Source organism: Sciurus vulgaris (genome assembly GCF_902686455.1).
Source record: "Sciurus vulgaris genome assembly, chromosome: 4".
Lineage (NCBI taxonomy): Eukaryota > Metazoa > Chordata > Mammalia > Rodentia > Sciuridae > Sciurus > Sciurus vulgaris.
This window is the reverse complement of record NC_136464.1, coordinates 93,795,023-93,819,420: the sequence shown is the minus strand read 5'-3', so window position 1 is coordinate 93,819,420 and position 24,398 is coordinate 93,795,023. Positions and strand designations below refer to the sequence as shown.

The 24,398-nt window shown below is 42.2% G+C and overlaps 1 pseudogene across 1 annotated transcript; it reads left to right on the top strand.

Annotated features, from left to right (window-relative positions):
* The first annotated feature begins 1,956 nt into the window (after positions 1-1,956).
* Positions 1,957-21,527, top strand: LOC306658951 (small ribosomal subunit protein uS4-like; annotated as a pseudogene). Its single transcript has 2 exons — positions 1,957-2,109; positions 20,835-21,527. The product of its transcript is annotated as a small ribosomal subunit protein uS4-like (transcript).
* The last annotated feature ends 2,871 nt before the right edge of the window (positions 21,528-24,398 follow it).

Here is a 24,398-nt window from a genome sequence, read left to right as displayed (position 1 = left end):
GGCCTCCTTGCTGATATGACTGAGCTAACCTCTGGAGGAAGCAAATGTCCCTTTGCAGCGCAGCCACATTGGATCCTATATCAGGCTCTCAGGAGACGGACCTGCCTTGCCCATCTGCCCTTTCATCTTCCTCATGTCCTTTCCTCCCGTCAAAAGAATTTCTCCGATGCCTGAAAAACCCTGATTTCACCTCCCGTGCACATAGCTGCCCTTATCTGAGAGATTTTAAGGCCTATGTGAGACACAATATAAGATTTGAGTTTTAACAGCTTTGATCTTGTAGACTTGACCTTATCTGCTTTAATCAGTGTTCAACTCAAACTAGCAGCCTGCAAGGACTCTAAGCAGCCCTCACTCCTTGGCTCTCCTCCCCACTGCATCACTCCTCTATTATCTGCTTGTGCTGACTTACCCCCTCTCTGGGGTGGTCACAGATGACTCAGCCTTCCATTCTTTGCAGGAGGAGAGAAGGGATGAGGAACAGAGAAAGACAACAAACACATACTGTGTCTACACGACATATTTAATTTCCCAAAGTCATAACCTTGATTTTTTTACATGAAAAGTTTTGTATAATTATTTACTTTAAAATGAGGGACATTAACAGTTTCCAGCTTCTGGTCGTTCCACCTGAACAGGTTGGACCACTATGGGTTGCTTCTGAATGTTTGGTGATGGATGCTTTTCAGGGAAGAGACCCACAGGAATCCTGAGATGCTCTTCTCCACCGTTCAGTCACAAGGTTCTTCAGAAGTCAGGTGGGAAAGGAGAGAGGCTCAGCAGCTCTAGAGGTACCACGGCTTCCCCATTTCATGCCACAGAATAATGTAAAGGCTCGCTCTGCCCAGAAGGTCTCTAGGAGATTTGGTTGAGACTAAGACCTCCCCTCCCTATGCCACTCACAGAAACCTGCCCAGCACTGACATGGACCCTTCTGCAATGGAAAAGCAGGGGTGTATTTGTTTCCTAGTGTCTGCAGATGTTGTTTTTATGGTTTGTGCTCATGTGTACAAATATGTGTGTTCTCTGAGTGTGTCATGTCAGGAAGAGATTATGTGCAAGTTTCTGGGTGTTTTTGTGTGTGTAAAGCCTACATGCATGCACATGAGTGGGGCCCTGTGCTGAATTTGTCTGTCTACACAGTGTTTCTGAGTGTATCTGAAGAGTTGGAAGGACCACGCTTCTTTACTTACATTTACTAATTTTGTCCTCCATGTGCTTAATTTACAAAATTGCCAGCTGCCTTTCTTCCCGCTCTACCCCCAGCCCAAGCCCAGCAGAAGGCAATTTGGTCCAGCTGTCCTGCTGGAATGCATCTTGCTCTTCTGGAGCATGCTTCGTTATTTTTGAAGCTTTTGGACGGCCTTGTGAGAGAGGTGCCGGGAGTTCATCACAGATTATTTTTAATAACAGAATTCTAGAGGGAAATGGAGAGCTGTGTTTCACTGGCAAACTCTTTTTCCATTTTAAAAGTAAACAAGACTCCATTTTCTACATTATTTAGCATGTCATCCTTCTCTCTCCTTTTTAATCATCCTCCAAATGGGCTCATAAGGTTCAGAAATACAGCTATAGAACCCTGTCTATAAGAGATCAAGCCCAAGAGGGAGAGAGGCACCCCTCTGAGTGCTCAGGGGAGCACATCGAGAGTCCTGATTCAGATTCATGAAGATTCAGGCCCCCATGGGTCATGAGGATGGCACTCTGCTCCAAACTGCCACTTGCCATTTCAACTCAGCGCCACTCAGTTTGATCCAAATGAACACATGGAGCACCTGCTTGATTGCAGTGTTGGTGCTAAACTTCTATATGCGTGTGTGTAAGTGTGTGTGTATGGTGTGTGTGTGTGTGTGTGTGTAAACAGGTGAAAGCAGAGACCATCACTGCCTCTTGAGAAAGTGGGTGTGATTGGTTCAAATCCCACCTCTTCGGGCTGCTACAGTTAAGGACTCCACCATGAGCGTGAACCCCCGGCCTGGAGCTGTTACCCTGCCCCTAAGGCAGCATTTCCATACATGGTGGGTACGGGCGGAGAGTCCCCCTTGCCATTGTTTTCAGCAAATCCACGAGCAGCAAGCACCTGGTGGCTTCTGTGTCCTTGAATGGGAGGTATAGGATGCTTGCCCCCATCTCAGGTCCCTCAAGAAACTCTGATTTTACCCTTCATCATCCTAGTCAGTTTTTTTTTTTTTTTACCTGAATAAGCAAAGAGGAATTCTGAGTAACACATTATTCTGCCCAACTACGTACATAAAACTCACAGCCAAGTATGTTTGTTTCAAACTGTTTTTGTCTGATGTGCTTCTCTTCATAGAAAAGCGTTCATGAAGATTTCAAGGATTCTAGATACCAACAGTGAAGCAACAACTTCAATACCAGGTGTTTCTTCCAAGTCTCTATTTCCATTCCCTCTTCAGCTTTCTCTTCTCTTTTCCCTTCTTATCATAAAAATGTTCAAGTGTGTTCCTCAAGCCATAACAAATTCGTGGGGACCAGACCACATGGTCAAAGAGCTTGCAACCTGTTCATTCTTCCAGTCACCCTCACGACTGTTGAACATCCAAGTGCCAGGAACTGTGGGAGGAGCTGAGGTTGTGGGAGAGGAGGAGACCGTTGCTGCCCTCCTCGCTGGGCTCATGGTCTCAGCAGAGGTGCATGTGTGGGTACACATCTGCAGGGGAAGACCAGGATGGGAACCAGAGCTTGGAAGAGTTTCAGGAGTTTCAGACAGAATTTAAGCTGTCCTTGAAGGCTAGGTGGGATTTTGGCAGAATTCTGGTAAAGATGGGGGCGGTCTATGATGATGAATAGAAGCTTGGAGGTGATAGTTATTCCATGTGGGTTCCAGCCTCAGTTCCTGGGAGAGAAGGATCCCTCAGCAGATGGATGAGAAAATGAACAGAGCTAGGTCCAGGAGGAACTGAGGGCAATGAGCTTCGACATTGAGGGCAATGGATGCTAGCAAACATGTCCCAGGCCAAAGGCAGCCTGCTCCCAAGACTTCAGCCCTAGACCTTGGCCACAAGTGACCATGACTATGTCTATCTGAGCCACTATACCCAGGTTCCCATTACTTTTAATATAGATGTGAACTTCCGTCTTGGAGCTTTTTCAGATTTTGCATCACAGTAGGTCTTAATGTTTTTCTAATATGGTTGTCTGTCACCAGCATGGTGTGGGTGGTTAGGAAGAGTGGGGGTGTTGGACACAGGAGGTGTGTGTTTACAAGTTAGTCCCCCTTCCCCTCGACCTACCCATATCTTCACCTTCTGAAGAGGTTGCAGCCTCTTCTTTGCAAGAGAAATGCAAGAGCTGGGGTTTTCAGAATCCCCAGAAGTCTGTTTCTGCTGCCTTGGGCACAAAATTTAACCTCCCTTTAATGTTTATGTGGAATATGCTGTACAGTAATTAGGTATAGTTGGCAATGTCCCAGGAAAGAATCATTCTTTCTTGGAGGAATGTATGGACTTCCTTCGTCATGACTGCTGCAGGAGGTGAGATGGGGCAGGTGTGGGAGACCTCCAAGCTCTGATAGACACAGTCATGGTCACTTGTGGCCAAGGTCTAGGGCTGAAGTCTTGGGAGCAGGCTGCCTTTGGCCTGGGACATGTTTGCTAGCACCAACCAGAAATAGGATGGATGGCAATTTTTCTGCCAAGGACTCATTCTCCAAGGAAGGAGGAGGCAGAGAAGGGGTCCATATGTGTGTGGGAAGGGGTGGGGCACCCTTCCTGAGTACTTTGACAGCATGATCACTCTTCCAGTCTTCCTCATATCCCCTTTTCTTATTTCCCCAAAAAACTAGGGCAAGGGAAATAGAGAACACTTATGCCAGTCCTTCTCTGATTCAGCTTCCCTTGTCTCTGCTGCCAAGAGAATGGTGGTGTCCATAGTCATCTGCTTCTTGCCTGGCCTCAGCCAGCCTTCAGACACTGCTCTGGGCTCTCACTGAGTTTGTGTTTGCTCAGTGAACACATCCGGAGGCTCATTGAGGGGCTTGGGATCTAGAAGCCATGCTTCGCAAAGACATTGAGCAGTCTCAGGGTTCCCATGATATCAGCCTGAAAGTCTTGAGATGGAAAAAGGAAGTGTCTTGGGGAAATCTCATGTGTAGAACTAGGACCAGGAGCCCCTGAGGCAACTGTAGGCCTCATAGAAATAAGGCATACTGTTCAACCCAGAATGGGGAACTTGGATCACTATGTGCCAAGGAATTCATATGGAGCCTGGAGATGTAGCTCTGAGATGCTGTTCAGGCTTGCCTACAGAATCTGTGTGTCATATTAGGTAGCTCACCAGTAGCTGGTGTCCTCTGACTCAGCTTTATTAGGCTTTATCTTCAGGGTGACCTGAGGGAGACCTCAGGCTTCTGTATTAGTGAGTTTTCTGGTGATATAATGAAATGCTTGAGGCTGGGTATTTTATAAAGAAAAGAGGCTTATTTAGCATTCAGTTCTGAGGTTCAAAGGCTTGGTTCTAGTATTGCCTTGGTTATCATGAGACATGGTAGAAGATATCATAATGGCAATAGTGAGTATAAAGAGGTCACGTGGTGAGACAGGAAGTCAGAGGGAGGAACTGGGCTCCCTTTTATAACAATCTATGAAAACTACATCAATTAACAATCTATGAAAACTACATCAATTCCTTCAGAAGGCAGTATATTCAGTGTCCTAATTGTTTCCCATTAGGCCCCACCCCTTAAGGATCCTACCACCTCTCAACACTCATACTGAGGACTGAGCTTCCATTCTAGCACATGAACTTCTGGGGGACACATTCAAATCATGTCTGAAAACTAGATCCTCCTGATCTAGGAAGCCATGGCTCCACTTTGGCTCCACATGGGTCCCTGGGCTCCTGTCTCCCAGAGCTGACATTGCTGAGTGTCAGCTGTTTCCTTCCTTGTCAAACTGGTTTGTAACTTGTATTCGTTTCTTGCCTCTGTCCAGGTGGTGTGTGTACTTTTAGATGGTTTTTGACTGCTGTTTCTCTTTTGTGACCTGTTCCTTCTATCTCCACCTAGATTCCTCCCAACCTGGCTCCAGATCAGTTCCGCCTCCAAAGATCTCAAACTCTTAATTTGCTTGTATTTTTCTTCCTGAGAGCCTACTAGACATGAGTCTGTGGGTTCTGTGTTATGAAGATATGGGGCCTACGGTTATTTTAACTCTGAATAATCTCTCTTTCAACTTGTCCTTAAAATACACATGAAAGTTCCAAAAATGACAAAAAAGCAACACTAAACATGCACAGGAACAATGTCAACAATTGTTATCCTTGGGAGGGAGTTCCATTATCTTTGGCAACAATAAAACAGACTCGGGAGCACAATTGAGGACTTTTTCATTGTTAGCGGCTCAGTTGGTTAGAGGTAAGAAGAGGCCTTGGCTCCAGTCAAGGTCTAAAGAAGTCATTGAATCCAGCAGAGGCCTGAAGAGCCCCCTTCTCTTCTCTCGTGCAGGGACTGCTGCCGATCTGTCTGGAGTCTGGACATGGCCTCCCACCTTGCAATATGGGGAATGAAAAGGGGACAGATATGTCACACTGAAAGCCAGAAAGTATTATCCCCAAAGATGCAGTGCTGCAGGCTGGAGATGAGCCCTGCTCTGCCTTCTGCCCAAGCCTCTCCCCACCCTCGCAAGGGAGTATGTTGTCTCTGAGTGTGTCAAAGAACCTGAGCAGCCTCAGCCCAGAGAACCACACCAAAGCAATGAGAGCCTGAGACTCCTGTGGTGACATTGGACTGGGAAGAGCCAGCTGTGCCTTCTGGCTTTAGCTCTCCAAGGGACTTTCAGCCAGGGATCAGGCAAAGAGGGAGTCATTGCGCTATCTGTCTTCTGTCACAGAGGTTTTGGAGATGAATATTCAGAAAAGTTAAATCGATGATTGCATTCTGAACTTAGCACCCTAAATATAGTTAAGAATATAATTTTTTGAAAATTTTATTTTTCAGAAGAAATAATGATTTAAAATCTACATTTCATGTTCTCAGTGAGCTATAAGGATATTTGTGATTATTAGAATTGCTCAGGGTGATGAAAAGACAACAGGCTAGGGTGAAAGCTCAGGTGAAAAGACATAACTGAGACGAGGAAAAGATGTCACCTGTGCACACACGCCATAGCGGAGCCCAGATCTCCACGATGGCAGTGATGGGGACAACTGGACCAGCCGAAACATGCGTGATGTGAGGGCAGACCTGAACTGCTCTCCTAGAATCCAGAGGAAAAGGACCAGGGGATTAAAACACTAATAAAAATCACTCATGAAAACTAGTAAGAGGAGAAGCAACCTTTCAGTAACATAGGTGTTGCAAGGGGAAATCAAGACAAATGGAAAGAAGCAATCGTCAAAGACATAATAAACACTTTTCTAACAAGCACAAGGCCCTGGGCTCAAATCCCCAGCACTGCAAAACAACAACAACAACAACAAAAAAAAAAAAAAAAAAAAAAAAACTTTTCTAAGTGGAGAATAAATATTCTTGATCCAGAGTTTGACTTAAGTAATGTATTTCAAGCAAGTTTGGTAAAAATCAAATAAACCAACAAAAATACATCCTTTGTCCATGATTAAAAATCGATAATTTAATTAATATATATAAAAGAGCCAGGCATGGTGGTGCATGCCTGTAATCCCAGTGACTTGGGAGGCTGAGGCAGGGGGACCAAAAGTTCAAAGCCGGCCTCAGCAACTTAGTAAGACCCTGTCTCAAAACAAAAATAATAATAAAAAGGGTGCTGGGATGTGGCTCAGTGGTTAAGTACCCCTAGGTTCAATCCCTGATATCAAAAACAAAACAAAACAAATACCCCAAAAGGTATAAAAGCATCCAGTGTTGAGAGTACATGTCACTTAGCAAGGAACAAATGACAAATGAGCATGATGTTAGGCCTTTTCATAACAGTAAATTGGAGAGGATGATAGGACAAAATCTGTTTTCAGAGAAACTGTGTTTATTACCCACAGTTTAACTTTATACAAGATAGCAAAACCGATTTTATATACAAGGGCTCTGGAAGAATGCTAAACCTTATAGGTTATAACTGAGAGAAGAATTGAACACAAGATTGCAGGAATGCAGAAGTCAACTCATAAATGTCTATACTGAATGCAGGAGCTGGACATCAGAAGGAAGGCCAAAGACACAGAACAAAGACTGTGACTTGACATCAACACCACGGCTCTTCCATTCCTGATGGATGGTTACAGACTGAGAAATCTAGGAGCCAGGCATAGCTTAAAACCTGGAAATGAAGACAAAAGATTTTCTGCTTTTATGGGGGTACATGTTATAAATAATATACTAGAGAACAAAGAAATTAATGAGATAATTTCAGAGAGGATAAAGTCACGAAGAAAATAACCCAAAGTGGTTGACTAGGAGGAAAGGGGAGGCTGGCGGCTACTGAGCCCAGTGGGCAGGAGATGCTCAGGAGGTGGTCTCTGAGCTGCATGTGAGTTGCAGTTGCTCTGCTTGAGTTGGTCTTGGGGAAGGACATCAGACAGGGGTCAGTGAGTGTGTGGGGCTAGCAGGCCTGCAAAAGAAGGGGCTGTAGCTGTGGCTGGAAGGTGTAGATGTAGGTGGGGGAAAGGAGTTGAGGGCAGGAGGTAGGTGAAGGCAGATGAGAGAGCCCTGGGCACCAGGGCGAGGTATGTGAATTTTACTCTTATTCACACATAGTTGAGGGGTCCAAGCAGAAAAGTGACCCTCTGAGGCCATGTGCAGGGCAGGCTGTAAGGGCTGGCATGGTTGCAGGGAGTTTAGATGGGAGTAGTGATAATGACACCTGGGGCTTGGGAGGAGGTGGGCTGATGGGGACCATACTTGAGGGGTGAAGGAACTTTCTGATGACTGGAAGGAAAGAAGAATCATAAAGATTCTCAGTCCTTTGGCCAAATAGTGGCCAAATGTTCTGAGGTGGGTAAGTGGGGAGAGAAACAGGTTTATAAAGGGTGAGGGGAATTAAGGTTCTCTTTCAGACATGCTGACTTAGAGACTGGATATGAATCTAGAGCTTGGGGAGAGGTCTGAGCCATTGATTATTTTGCACATCATTGTGGGTGATATTCTAAGCTGTGGGGTTTCAGAAAGGCACAGGCCTGAGCCGCATGCCAGTCTGGTGTTCAGAGAAGGGGGGGAAGAACAGGGTCCAGCTAAAGGGCAGGCATTTTGGAGGGAGGGTTTCTTTGCAGTTAGAAAGGTATTTGGCTTCCAGTAACAGAGAACAAACATAATAGTGATTGAAATCAGATAAGCTCCCTCCCTCATCATGTAAGATGTAGGCTGTATGCTCAGGGACTACCTAGGGGCCCCAGAGATATTGGGGATGGAGACACTTTTTGTCTTTATATTTTGCTACCCTTAGTATGTGACTTCATCTTCAAGGTCAGCTCAGAGCCTGTAATAGCTGCTAGGGATCCAGCCACCACATTGGTATTCTCACACTTCGAAAAAAAAAAAAAAAAAGGACAGAAGAAGAAGAAATGCTCTTGGGGCTGTCAGCCTCTCTGTTAATGTGCTGTCCTAGAAGTTCCACTCAGAAATTCCACTGCATCTCCTTGATCATCCTCCATTGAAAGGGAGGCTGCATAACACAGTTTTTTTTGATCTTTACTATCTTCATCTGCAAAGATAAGGAGTTCACTCATTTGTGATTCATTATTCATGCACACCCTCATTTATTCATGAACTATAGAAAGTATATATGCATGAATTGGTATGCTCAGTGTTAAATGTACTGCTTAATGTGCCTGAGAAATGACAACAGGCTTGGCCTGAGTAGGAAGGAATGATGCTTATGTACAACCACTGCTGAGCACTGACGCAGTGAGGAGCTGACTGCAAAGCATCAGTGTTTGGTATTCCACGTAATGCTCACCATGACCTTGTGAGCTGCCAGGGTGCAGTTTACTGTATGAAGACAGCGGGCCTGCAGGGACGAGCCCTTGCAGGGCAATGGTGAATGTGACCAGCTGTGCGGACCGCGGCACCCCTGCACCTGTGCATCAGCCTGTGCAGTGGCAGGCCCTGCAGACTCACTGACGCTCTGGGCAGGAAGCTGCAAAACAATGAGTGGCTGAGGCCCGGGTCTGGGCACGCCCACAGAGATTTCCCCTGTGTGTTCTGGAATGTTTAGTATGGCTGACCTTGCCAGTGATTGATGAAGTACCTTAAAAATAGTTTTTACCTAGAGATAAAATAGAGCCCTGATTCTTGTGGGTTACAATGACCATTGTACTTGTTGATGACTTCAGCTATAGTTGTTTGAAATCAGTATTATATTCACCCAGAATAATTAACAAAATAATTTCCCCAACAAGCATCCAGTTTCTGAGTAGAATTTCCTCTAGTTGTACAAGATTCATGTCCTACCCTTAGGAGATGATGGATAAAATTATCCTGATTACGAAGAAATCACTTGTCCAGTGAATAAAGCCTGTGACTGTTGTATAGACATTTTTTTCAGATTGACCTCATTCAGCCTGATAGCAGAAGACAGCTGCCCTGCTTGCTCTGGGATACCTCTGCCCTAGTCAGGAGCTTGCCTGTCAGTTCCAGCCTGGACCCTAAGTCCTCTCCACTAAACTTATCCACACACAGAAGCACCTGATGAGTCATACTTATCGGCATTTCTTTTGTGTAGTCTAGGTATCCCAAATGTCCTTGATTTTTACATTTCCCCCTCTCCTCTCCTTTCCTTTTCTTTTTTTCTCTTTCTTTCTTTCTTTCTTTCTTTCTTTCTTTCTTTCTTTCTTTCTTTCTTTCTTTCTTTCTTTCTTTCTTTCTTTCTTTCTTTCTTTCTTTCTTTCTTCTTTCCCTCCCTCCCTCCCTCCCTCCCTCCCTCCCTTCCTTCCTTCCTTCCTCTCTCTCTCTTTTTTATTTCTCCTTCCTTTCTTCTTTCTTTTCTTCTTTCAAGGTGGTTTCTTGGCGTTCAGAGCAAAATTGAGTGGACAGTGCAGAATTCCTGAGTGCACAGCCCCGCACACCATCAACGCTCCCACTGGAGAGCTACATCTGTTAAAATCACGAACCTACCATGGCAACACACCATCTCACCCTGACACCATACTTTACATTAGGGTTCAGTCTTGGTGTTGGACATTCTTCAGGTTTAAGGCAAATATATGATGACACATGTCCACCATTACAGTATCAGAGAGTATTTTCACTGCATATTCATCCCTCCATCCCCTTTAATCCCTCCAGCAACTACTAATCTGTTGTCCACGGTTTTGCATTTTTCTGAATGTTATATAGTTGGAATTACATACTACATAGCATTTTCAGACTGGGCTCTCTCATTTAATAATAGGCATCTATGTTTCCTCCATGTCTGTTGATAGCTTGGTAGCCCCTTTCTTCTGAGTGCTGAATAATATTCCACTGTGTGGATATACTGCAGTTTGTTTATCCACTCACTTGCTGAGGGCATCCTGGTTGTTTCCAAGTTTTGGATTATGACTAAAACTGCTGTAAACATCTGTGTGCAAGTTTCCAAATGTCACTTTCTTCATGGGCAGTAATGTAGGGTCTGGGATGCTTTAAACAGAGTATCTTGCCCCCTGTTTGGTGCATGGCAGGCTTCTCACCCTCTTGCTCATTACTATTATTATGGCCCCCTCTATACTAGTGACAAAGGGACTGATGAGAGCAGGGGAGGCAGGCTTTCAGATTCCATTTACTGGGAAAGGACAAAGAAAAGAACAGGGACGGAAACTGCCCCTCTGGAATGGTATGATTTGTACTTTCAAGGATTTACAAGAGTGTGGAAGGACGAAGGGGAGGCCATGTATTCATGGACCTAACAGCAGAGACTCAAGAGGGCATTTATCACTGAGCACCTGAGTATCGCTGTGACTCTCAGAGGTATGAAGTGTAAGTCTTATAAGCTACAGTCCAAGAAAAAAAAAAAAAAAAAAAAAAAAAAAAAAAAGACAAGCTAAACATCACAGAATGTAAAGGTGTGGGAGGAGGACCCCTGAAGCTTAATTCTGGGGAGCAGCTCTTAAAATGACCTGTTCCACCATCTCCAATGTAGATGACCACACCACACACATCTGTGAGGAATGCAGCATGTTGGGAATGCCTGGATTGTCTAGTTAGGCTGATGTGGATCTCAATTCTGGCTCTGTGGTATGACGTTGGGGAAGTTAATTAGCTTCTCTGTTCCTCAGCTGGAAGAAGATATTAAATACCTACTATACAGGGCTGTGATGGGGGTTAAGTGAAATAATATTTGTGAAGTACTTTGCAGAGCATACGGTTGTGGTGAGTACTGGCTGTGTTTGCAGTAGGCTGTCTGGGATGGCAGAATCAGGGTGATGGGGAACTGCTATCCAGGGCAGCCCATTCCCACTATGACAGAGGTGTCCTTAGCCTGAGATCAATCTCCTGGAAGCCTAACTGAAATAAACTCTCCTGTCAATGGAAAACATGCATTTAGATCACTTTGATCCTGTTGTGTGAAATATTCTGAGATGTTCAACAGGAATTGTAGGGTCTTTCCCATTTCTCCTGGCTAAAGTGTCCTAGGTCGCTTCAGGAATCCCTTATGTGAGAGGAGAGGGTTATGCCACTTAACAAACCAAGAAATGGAGGCCCACAAGGGAAAGTACAATTACTTATTTGAATAACAATATAATAATCACATTGCATCTTATTATTATTATGGAGTCTTTTTTCTGTATTTTTATTGGTACATTATAATTATGCATAATGGTGGGATCTGTTGTTGCACAGTTGTGCATGCACACACTCTAGCTATAATTTGATCAGTATCACTCCCCAGTTCTTCTCCTTTCCCTCTCTACCTATCATGGAGTCTTCATAGTGCCATTTTCCCAACACACATTATCTCATTTGATTCTCACTACAGTCTTCTGGATTAAGCATGGGAGGTACTGTCATCCTATTTGAAAAAACTTAAGAAAGTAATGTTTAGAGCAGAGATTTTACCTGCTTGGTAAGTACAGATGTTCCTCTACTTATGACAGGTTTACATTATGATAAACCCATTGTTAGTTGAAAATATTGTAAATGCATTTAGAAAAATATTAGAAAATGCATTTAACAAACCAGACCTATTGAACATCCCAGCTTAGCAGCATAGCACACTGTAGATCATCAGTGGTTCACTCTCCTGGTTACATGGCTGACTGGGAGCTGTGATTTACCACTGCTATGCAATATCTTAAGAGACTGTTATAAAGCATATGCCAGCTCAGAAAAGATCAAAATTCAAAATTTTGTATCATACTGGGTGCAGTGGCATATGCCTGTAATTCCTCAGTAGGCTGAGCAGGAGGATCATGAGTACAAAGCAACATAGTGAGGTCCTAAGCAACTTGGTGAGACCCTGTCTCTAAATAAAATACAAAAAAAAAAAAAAAAAAAAAAAAGGGTTGGGGATGTGGCTTAGTGGTTAAGTTTGTTGGGTTCAATCCCTGGTATCAAAAAAACAAAATTTTAGAAACATTTTTATGAATAAATGCTTTCATATCATCATAAACTCAAATGTTTATAAGTTGAATCATTGTTGTCAGTTGAATCTTTGTGAGTTGAGGACTCACGATGTATAGGCATAGAGATATGGGACCAGCACTAGATCTTTCTTCGGACTCAAACTCAGTGTTTAATCTGCCTCCATCCACATATGCTAGAACATTTGGATTATCATATTGCTCTGGAGGGAGTTGGTAATGTAGGTACCTCTGTGCATAGCACCTCCATAGATGAAACTGTACACTTGCTGGAGAGACATAGGGAATTTGGCAGAGGGTTCTTAAGATCATTTTCAAGGCTAAAATCCATGTGTTCAGGTTGCCATGGAAGCTTGAGAAGGCCAAATTTATACAGAAGTCCTGATTGGCCAGTTTGGGAGAATGGTTAGAATTAAATAGGGTCAGTAAACCAGAGTTGGGTCTTGAACAGGGCCTATGGAATTGTGACAGGAAGGAACAGTCAGGGCATGGGGGAAGGGGAGAGGGATGACACTGAGTTGCTTTCTGATGACCGCTGATTGGCCTAGGGGCAGGTCCACAATAGAGTCATGCAGTCTGTCCTAAAGCATGTTGGCAGGGGCCCTTGCTAAGCAGTGCAGGAAACAAGCAAACAGACGCATAAACAGAATTGCAAAAAGTCAGGCAGCAGTGTCTGAGCTGCTGCCAAACGGGGTCTTCTGGCAAAACACGCAGAGGGAAATGTGCAATTCTCTTTTCAATCTACAAAAGATTTAAAGAGCAAGCAGATCCAAAGTCAATAAGTGGATACCCCAGGGGTGGAAGAACAGGGGAAAGCAGAGGGGAGAAGTGAAAGTGGAAGCAAGACTTAGGAATTCTGCAAAGAACGACGTTTAACACGGCCACAGAAAGGTTATTTTAGTGGGTGGTAAAAAGGAAACAAATCTTAAAGTCTGAGGTGGGGGTGATGGGGGAAAAGAAAAGAAAGTGGAAGAATGATTTAATGAGTTCTGGGAAGAAAGCACTTAGCTGAGGGCTGGGGGGACGGATGCAGAAAGAAAATAAGCTCTTAAGTCATTGAGAGTGAGTAAAATGGTTCCTTATTCATCAGTTTTGAATTAAAATTTTATATGTAAAATTGAGTTATGTTTAGCCATTGCGACAGGATGTGTAACATCTCTGTTGATAATGTTTGCGCTCCATGGATTTCCAAGCATAATAGGATTCTAAGTCAATTGCCTTTGCCCCCCCAGGAGGGAAGCCTGGAAGTGATTAGGCAGGATTTTCCTTTGGATGCTCCAAATTGTAGCTGAGTGAGAGAGGGAAAGAAGGAACAAAGACAATAGGTGATACTCCCTCTGGGCCAGAATCTCCGTGTTCAACCAGCTCACTAGGGGAAAGAAAGGGAGCAGGTGGAGGAGAAGCATGGTCCCCAAAGGTGGGGGTGGGGGTGGGTGATGGAGAAGCATACTGTTGGAGGGTTATAGGTGAAACAGTGACAAAATGACTCTTGGCTTTAAGGGAAATTGCTGGCCTAGATTCACCTTGACTAGGGCCATGATGTACAGTGATGTGAAGGTCAGACCGGGCTTATGCCGAGAGGAGAAATGTGAGAGCTGCTGGAGCCAAGAGGGGTCTCGGTCAGGTTTGCTTTAAGAAAGATAACTGGCAATGTGGACTCCTCTCTCCTCCTATTCCTTCTTAAATCTCCCTGGATTTCTAGTTCCTCAGTATCCTCAAGAGCTTGGGTCAAAGATGGACCAAACCCTCCATCCCAAGTAGAGGAGGGTGAGGATGAGGGAGATGTCTGCAGCTGCCATTGAAGGGGAGACAGAGAAGGGAATTTCTCTGGCTGTTTTAAACATCATTCTTTCCAGAATTCCTAAATCTTGCTTCTACTTTTACAGGAAAGGTACAGGACGGAAGAGATCCAAAGGGGCATCACTTACAGGTCTTGGGACTGATGAGGGTTACATGGAGGCTGTTTAGCAACCTGCACAAGGGCAGTATGGACTTCACTTCACAAGCTTAACCTGGTGACTAGGTTCCCTGAAGCTGGGCCCAGGGGTAGGGATTTTTAAATTTTTTTAAATTTAGAAATAATTTAGAATTAAAGAAAAATTGCCAAAATAGTCCAAAGAGGTCTACAACCAACTTTCACCAGTATCAACATTTTAAAGAACCATTGCATGATGATCAAAACTAAAAGATGAACAATGGTACAAATATTAATCAACAGCAGCCTTTATTTGTATTTTAGCAGTCTTTCCACAGATGTCCTCTTCCTGCTTCAGGATCCTATCTGGGATTCCACATTGCATTTAGTCCTGTCTTCCTTAGCTTCCTCCAAATGTAATAGCACCTTAGGTTTTCCTTTTTCTTTAGTGTACTTAACACTTTTGCAGGACACTGGCCAGTAATATGATAGAATGTCCCTTAATGTGGGTCTGTCCCGATCCTCAGTACATGACCAGGGACACATGACATCAGCAGATTGCGTTCCTATCTTTGTGTAGTAGCAAGCATTTCGGGAATAAACTCTGTAGGCCCCTTTGTGAATTTGGAGGGTTGATTAAAGAGGAGAAAAGATATGTTTCCTCTTTTGAGATTGCAGACACGAGTACCTTAGAGGCACAAGCAGCTCTTAAGGCTTACTCTGCCACCCACCATGCCTCACAAGGAGTCTGAGGTGTGACCCAATTCACCTGCCTGTAGATCTCAGTTCATTCCACAGCATTCTTGGGAGGCAACTGTTCAATTTCTTCCTTAGGTGACAGAGAAGTCCACTGTGGGGCAGGCACCCTGGGAGGCCCTCCAACAAGGGACTTTGTCCCCAGTGCTTGTCACACAGTAATGCTCAATATATACCTGTATCTCCTGGGCCTGGTGCACAGTGGTACTCAATAAATACCTATTTGGCAAGTGAATGATAGAACATTCTTTTTGCTGAACTTATCTCTGGCTCCCTCCGAATTCCACCCTCTGGGTTAATTTTTGTCCTCTGAGTCACACACAAATACACTCTTTCTCAATTGTAACTTTCCCCTTATTATTAGACTTAGTTTTCTTTGCTACTAGATAAAGTTGACTTTATTTTCTTCAATTTAATAAAGAAAATTATTTGGTTTTATTCCCATTTTTTACTGTGGTGAAATACATAAAATATAAAATTTACCATCATAACCATTTATAAGTGTACAGTTCGATGATAGTAAATACATTCATAATGGCATACAGACATTACTACCATCCAGCTCCAGAACTTTTCATTCTTTAAAACTGAAACTTGGTACCCATTAAACAGCTCCCATTACCCCGCTGTCCAGGTTCTGGCAATCCTTTTTATTAACTGTCTGCATGAATTTGACTCCTCCAAGTACTTCACATAAGTGGAATCATACAATATTTGTTTCTGGGTGACTAGCTTATTTAACTTACCATAATGGTCTCAGGATTTCCTTCCTTTTTAGGTTTGAATATTTCATTGTGTGGATATAGTGTATTTTGTTCATCCATTTACATGGGTGGACATTTGGGTTGCTTCCATGTTTTAGCTATTGTAAATAATACAGCTATGAACATGGGAGTATCAGATAATCCATTGTTGTTGAACTGTTAATCCAGTGGGCTGGGGAGCAGGAATGACTTGGAATTTGACCAGAGGTGTATTGGTTTCATTACTTTGGACACTTGTAATAGATCCTAGAAAAAAATCCCATCCATAGATGACCAGTAAAGCTCTAGGGGACCTCTGGGTCATTGGCTTCTGATACCCTCTGCCTGGTGCCCATGTTCCATTGCTGAGCTTTTGGGTTCCATGTGTGTGGATCCTGTCTGACCTCTTTCGTCCTATGCTCTCCACGGAGTGGCACTCCCCAGACCCTTGATCAATGTGATCTACCTGCAAGATCCCTAAAGTACTCTTGTGTCTTCTGTAGTTCCAGGTCCTTCTTAAGGTGACCTATTTGTGGAATAAATACTGTAGTCTTCCACAGATTTTTGTCCTCATTCTCACATCCTGGGGACCCAAGCAGACAAGGTAGTCAGGGCTCTAGGGAAGGCACAAGGAGCAGAAAGAAACCAGAGTTGATGATGAACTAGGAAGAATTCTTTGGAGAAATGGAATGTGAGTATTTTTGTTTTAAACTTGCTTACCAATATTGTTATCCTATTGTCATCTTAGTATTGCCTGTTTTAAGATACCTATGATAAAGTGATAATATCAATATAGCTATTATAGTCTGTAGAAAAAAAATTTCTTGTCTGGGTCTTGGGTACAGTTGCCTGTAGGTGCCAGGCATTGAAAGCACGCTCAGTAAAACAAGCAGGGTGGGGCACCCTGCACAAGGGAGTGATATCTCCAAGTCACTCGTAATGGCATGCAAACATTACTACCATTCAGGTTGAATTCATGACAATTCAACTCTGATCTAGCATGCTTCTTGAAGATGCAGATAGTCCCCAAATTATTTTTTTCTCTTTCCACATTTTTTGTTGGTGCATTATAGTTGTACATAATGGGATTTTTTTGCTGCATATTCATATATACACACAATATCACAATACAATTTGGTCAACATCACTCCCCTTTCTCCCTCTCTGGCCTCTTTCTACCCCCTGGTCCTTTCCTCTGCTGATCTCCTTTGATTTTCATAAGCCCACCCCTAACTTTCTTTTTCCTCTCTAACTTTTACATTTGAAAGAAAACATATGCGTTGTCCTCAACTTATGATGGCTCCACTTAGATTTTTTACTTTTTGACAGTTTGAAAATGTATCCATATAACTATTCTGTTTTCTACTTTCAGCACAGTATTTAATAAATCACAAGAGATATTCACACATTATTATAAAATGAGCATTGTGTTAGGTGATTTTCTCAATTATAGGTTAATGTAAGGTGTTCTGAGCACATTTAAGATAGGTGAGGCTAAGCTCTGATAGTCAACAGTTTAGGTGTACCTAATGCACTTTGACTTAAGATATTCTCAAAGATCAGGATGTAAATCCATTGTAAGTAGAGGAGCATTTGTATTAAATGCATTGGATTTCAAACCCAGCACATCTGTAAGCCTGATATGACCCAAGGGCTATTGTTTTGCTACCTCTTTTCTATGTCATCCAAATGTGGAACTCTTTGTTGAACAAGATGAAGCAAAACCATGTCAATATTCTCTCTCCAGTAGGTTCATCTCAATGAATGAATGACTTGATTTAAAGTTGACCCAGCTTAGAGTCCTGTCAGTAACAAATCACAGGTGGGATGACATCCAACCAAGACTACGAAAAAGGAACCACATAACCAGAGTTGTTGTAGGAGTTCAACTTCATGTTCAAGTTCATGACTGTCCAACCAAGGAAAGACCCTGAAGAGTTCATGCTCTCTTCTAGGTAAAAGGTGGTTAGAGTATGATCCAGAGTAGCCAGTGAGATGGACAGCAGAGGCCTGAGACAACATTCAAGCTGTGGCCTTTAGGCTTAAATTGTTTTGTATATCCTACAGGAATTTTGAAGATGATGTTCATTTTTTTATTTCTGTTTGTTTTATTTGTTCCATAAACTTCATTATAAATCCAACAAATAAAATTTGTCCAAAATCTAATCACATCAACACATTAACATTTAATTTTTCATATTTTCTTCCCGCATGGAGGGCTGCGGTGTAGCTCAGGGGCAGAGTGCCTGCCTAGCAGGCATGAGGCTCCAGGTTCATCCCAGGACTGAAAAGGGGGAAAACCCCAAAGCAGTGCTAGTCATGGAATATTAAACCTTTTGTATTTTGCCTTTCTCACTATTTTGGATGTTCATTTTTAATGATGACACTTGAATTTTATATTTTTATAAAATTGCAAGGAATATAATTTTCATTTTAACTATTGGCAATTTAAAATAAAAATAGCACAATATTCTTAAAGCTAATATAATACAATACTCAAATCTAAAATACTCTTAGATCTAATAAAATTTAAATGCCTTATAATCTGATTCCATTATCTATTTGAAAATATACTTGAGCCTAGCTCTTTAATAGCTGGAGATTTAAACTTGTTACTTTTCTCCTGGAATTGTATTTTCATTTTACATGTCCCCATTAAATCTTATTCTAATATATTTTTTATGGCTGAAAGTCTGTTATTATCACACTTTCCTGCTGCAAAAATAAGCATATAAATGCAAATACCTTTAAAAATTGATGTGACTATAAGGTTCTAATAGGTGTTAAAAATATTTATGGTTAGTTGAATTATCATTGCAATTGTTATTAGAATGCAATTGATAAAAATGACATAAAAATATAATATTTTTATGTATGAATAACATAAAAGTAAAATTTTATGGTAAATTTATTGCTTAGAGAGATGTATGGGACATTTTTAGAGATTAGTTCAAGCATACAAAAATGAACATTACTTAATTTTAGTTTCTATAAATCTAAGCCTTGAGATCCTTTGTTCTTTTATATAAATAGATGAGAATGGAGTTTTGATATAGAGATGTCCCTTGGTTCTTTGAACTCCTTCCTAGCTATTATCAAGAATTAAAGAGCAACCTATCATCATACATTATTTTCAGTGATTTATCAGCTGACAAATTGATTAGGTTTCTCTTTAATTTTGTCAAAAGCAAAGAATTGGAGAACATGTGGCATACAAAGTGATGTACTACTCCAGTCACTGAAATGTTAGTTATGTAACTCAAACATTTCAAATACTTACACACTGGCCAGGGTGTCAGAGAAATATTTGGGATGAATGAGAGATATGTCTTTCTTTAGTAAAGTGAAAAAACAGTCCCTGTGACAGGGGTGGCAGGGGGAATTGGTGTGGGTGGGGGATTAGACCTTACCGATAGACCTCTGATTAGTAAGGTCCAATTCCAGGTGGATCATTTAGAGAAGTATACCTATGCATGTGGAAATTCATTCTCTCAAAACTGTCTATGTCTGTATACCCTTTTGACAGTCTTTGTTTATACCCATGTATACATAGCCCATTTTGGGGACCACAGACCTAAGTCTTCTCTGAATAACAGGGTGTCTTTGTGTGTGGCTCAGAGGGCAGAAATAGATCCAAGGGTAGAATTTAGAGGGAGCCTGAGATCCGCTCAACAAAAGAATGTTCTACCATTCATTTGCTCAACAGATATTTATTGAGCACCACTGTATGTCAAGCATTGGAGATACAGGTATATATTGAGTACCACTGGGAGCCAAGTACTGGGGATATAGGTGTGAGCAATACAGAGAGGCCTTGCATGAGCACATGCCTAGTGGGCCTGTCACATGGTGGCTTCTCCATCACTAGAGTAAGAAATTGGTCAACTATCTCCTGGGAATGCTGTGGAGTGAATTTCAGATTTATAGATAGGTGAATTGGGTCCAACCTCAAACTCTCTGTGAGCTTTGAGGTAAGGTGGATGACATTGTAAGTCTTAAGCGCTGCTAGCGTCTCTAAGGTACTTGTGTGTCCCCAGTCTCCAAGGAGGGAGTGTACCTTTCTTCCCTTTGCTCAATTCCCGCAATTCACAAAGGGGCCTCTACGAGTTGATTATGGAAATGATTGTTATGTCAGAAAGATGGAAGAGGTTTTTCAATCATTATTCAGAAAAATGTTCTACAGTAAACTCTGATGTCTCACATGGATAATTCTTACAGCACATGTGACCATCAGTTGAGGAGGTCTAATCCAATGGGCACAACTGGAAGAACAAATAAAATCACTGCTTAGCTTTTAGGAGTTTAGAGGCAATTAGTGGATCATTCAAACTTGTACCTTGCAAGGCGCTCCAAGAAAGACTGAGTTGTTTTCATTGCTCCCCTGAGTAATTTCACACTCCAAAAATGTGACTTGGTGTCTCCAGCATTATTTCAGGTGCTTGAATTGGAGAGGACTTAGGTCCCGATTCCTTTTAACTAGATAAGTGTGGGAAATGTTCTCTTTTGTAGTACAGGGATGTTTGAGTAAAAGAGTCTCCTTCCTGGATATTTTCTTCTTTGTAACAGGCTGAATGAATAGCTGAGAAAGGACTAGAATATGATCTGAGCTGGACCCAGTGGAACTGAAGTGATTAGCAGTTTTCACTTCTTTGATAATACCTCAATGTGACCTTCCACTGTTTGACTTTCAGGCTTTTCCTGGATATATCGTCCCTACACCTGATACCTGGGAAATAAAATTATGAAAAAGCAAAGATACACCTCTCTTAATTTGTTTTCAGTATCCTATCTATGGGGGTATTGATGAGCAGATTTTTTGGGACCATGAGATCCAGTGGCAGTCATTTCATCCAATCATCATCACTGTAAACATGTTCTTCAGGCAACATGAAGGGCAGTTTGAAGCAAAATAAAAAATGAATCAGCTCTTTTAGTTTCTGGAGACTGCGCGTAGGTGCAGACCGCCAAGCGGAGCCAACACGCAGGTGGCCCAGAGCTGGGTTTATTGCAAAATCTATGTGACCCCGCGGAGACCCTTTGAGAAATCCCGCCTCGACCAAGAACTGGAGTTGATTGGCGAGTATGGTCTCTGTAAGAAACATGAGGTCTAAAAAGTCAAATTTACTCTGGCCAAAATTTGCGAGGCTGCCCAGGAACTGCTGACACCGGACGAAAAGGATCCCTGACATCTATATGAAGGCAATGCCCTGCTGCAACAACTTGTCCGTCTTGGGGTGCTAGACGAGGGCACGATGAAGCTGGGTTACATACTGGGCCTGAAGAGCGAGGATTTCTTGGAGACGTGTCTGCAGATCCAGGTCTTTAAGCTGTCCCTGGCCAAGTCCATCCACTACGCACGTGTGCTCATCCGTCAGCGCCACACCAGGGCCAGCAAGCAGATGGCGAACATCCGGTCCTTCATTGTCGGCCTGGACTCCCAGAGCACAGCAACTTTTCCCGCGGGTCTCCATATGGGTGTGGCTACCCAGGCTGCGTGATGAGAAAGAATGCCAAAAAGGGCCAGGGTGGGGCTGGGGCTGGTGATGATGATAAGGAGGATTAAGCCCTCCCCTCCTGTGCTGGAGGGTTGTTTTCCAGTCAGATAATAAAACAGAATCAACTCTTAAAAAAAAAAAAAAAAAAAAAAAAAAAAAAAAAAGAAAAGAATCACATATGGCCAGATCCTTTGAGGAGCTAGAAGGGGTTGTATCTATAAGTCATAAACCTTGGAGAACAAAGAAATGAACCATGTAAAATGAGGCAACACATATAGATCAAAGTTGGAATTAATGGCATTAAAATAGTACCAATGAAAAGTAAAACTAAAGACAGTACTGTAAAAGACAAATTAGATATGCAAAAGTGGGTTCTTTAAAAAGCCCAAATTAAATACACAAATTCCTAATGAGCTTGATTAAGGGAAAGGAGTGGAAGCAAAACTGCCACAGATATAACAGAGATATTAAAAATTATAAATAAGGTGTTATTCAATGACATTAAATATAAAAGATACAGAAATAGATGACTTTCTAGAAAAAATGTAAACCACTGCCATAGTCTAAATGTTTGTGATCTCTCCAAATTTTTATGTTGAAATCCTGATGCTCTAGGTGATGGTATTTGGAGGTGGGGGCTTTGTGAGTTAAGTCATGAGGGTGCAGCCCTTGTCAACGGGATTAGTGTCCTTATAAAAAAGGCCCAAGGGAGATTCCTCACCTCATCTGCTGTCTGAGGACATGATGAAAAGGCGCCATCTATGAACCAGAAAGCAGGTGTTACCATGTAACAAATCTACTGGCTCCTTGATCTTGGAGTTCTCATACTCCAGAACGGTGAGAAATAAAGCTACCTGGTTTATAAGCTACCTGATTTATAAGCTACCAAAATTAAGCAAACATCAAAATTAATCCAAGAAGGAGCAGAATACTAAACAGATAAACACACACAAACACACAAACACACATACACACACACACACACACACACACACAGAGAATAGGTAAGAAAAATACTTAAATAGTATCCATTAAAAAATGTCCAAGTGGACTTTTGAGAAATACTTTCTATGAAGATGTATAATTCCATGCCTGATTTAAACTTTCCCAGAATGTAGGAAAAATTGGAAATTCCCACAATTTGTGTTATAAGGCTACCACACTATAATTCCAAAATCTATAAAAATTAGACCATTTTCATTTGTGACTATTATTAATAAATTATCAATTACACCTATCTGGTAGCAGTTCATGGAGTGATACAACATAATCTGGTGTGATTTTTTCCTCCTTTTTTTTGGTACTGGGGATTGAACCCAGGGACGATTTACCACTGAGCTACTAAAATGATTATGTCAGAAAGATGATAGAGTTTTTTCAGCCCTTATATTTTTCACTTTGAGACAGGTTCTCACTAAGTTGCTTAGGGCCTCGCTAAATTGCTGAGGCTGGCTTTGAATTTGCGATCCTCCTGCCTCAGCTCCCATGTTCCTGGGATTATGGGCATGCGCCACCATGCCTGGCCAGTGTGATTTTTTAATGTAATAATTGTCTCTGGAGAGGAGGGAGGAGATGGGACTGGAAAAGTATGCCATATAATAATCGTTGAAACTTCCAAAATTTTGCAGAGCTCATAATACTACAATGTTCAAGAGACTGAGTGAAGCCCAGTGGAATAAACTCAGTGAAATCCAAACGAAGATATATCATGGTCAAACCTCTGAAAACTTTTAAAAGAATTTTGAAAGCAATGCAAGAGAAATACTTTCTTTTCTGTAGGGAAAAATTTTCACGTGAGAGTGGATTTATCAAAAGTGGAACTATTGAGACTAGAAAGAAGTGGCACAATAGTTAAGTACTGGAAAAAAAGGTAACTGTCAATCCATATTCATATCCAGTGAAATATCTTTCAGGGATGAGGGAAAAATAAAAAAATTCAAGATGAAGGAAAACTACCAATTTGTTACCACCAGATCTAATCTCAAAGAATGGCCGAAGGAAGTTCTCTAATGGAAATTCATAAAAGGAGAAATCTTTGAGAATAAGGAAGGAAAAAAATACAATGAACAAAAATGTGGTTAAAGGCATCGGACTTTTCTTCTTCCCTTGTGTTTCCTAATTTATGTTTGACAAATGAAGCAAAAAACTGTAACTCTGGTGTAGTTCCAAATGCATGTGAAAAGGATGTTAATGGGAATGGTGGACTAAAGACCTCTGAACATCTTCATAAAACCAGTGAGAACATTGTCAATAATGTCAAAATTAACTGTCAGAACTCTGGAAATTATCAAAGCTTGCCACAGTCTGGGGATCATTTGCTCAAGAAAAACATCTGAATCTTGGTAAGAAAAGCAAGATTTGTGACATTTTGCTTGCTCTGTTTTCATCTTCCCTCCCCAGCTCTGCAGTTGCCTTGGAAACTAACAGCCCACAACAAAGGTAAAAGCCAGGAGCCTAGCAGCCACTAGAGGAACCAGAATGGGACTAGAGCTCCCCCAAAGACCATTCCCAGAGACCAGTCATCCTTTGACCTGCAAGGGGTTTCCCACTCACCAGAGTTATCTCAGAGCTTGCCGAGTGAAAACATTTTCCCCAGGGTAATTGTCAAAATCGATCAGTTGTGATGTTTAGCTTCACAACTGCCTGAGCTGGTGATAATAGTTGGGGCAAATAATGACCAAAAAAATCTCAAAAGGAAAAACTGTGATGTGAAGTCCACAGGAGGTTTCACAGAACCCTTTTGCCTTCCTGGGGATGTAGAGGGCCACTTGCATGCCCAGGGTTGTGCATATCATAGGACCCACCTGAGGAAACTCTAAACTCTTCCTTCTGGTTGGTCTCAAGGCTCCTTAGAGCAAAATGGGAGGCTGGGGCAAAGTTGTCAACTACTTAGCTGAGCTTTGAAAGCATCCTCCACAATGCACACAGAGCCCCCTGACAAAGACAGTGAGGCAGTTCCAGGCGATAACAGGAATCCATGCACAATCATTAGTCCTATTTCCA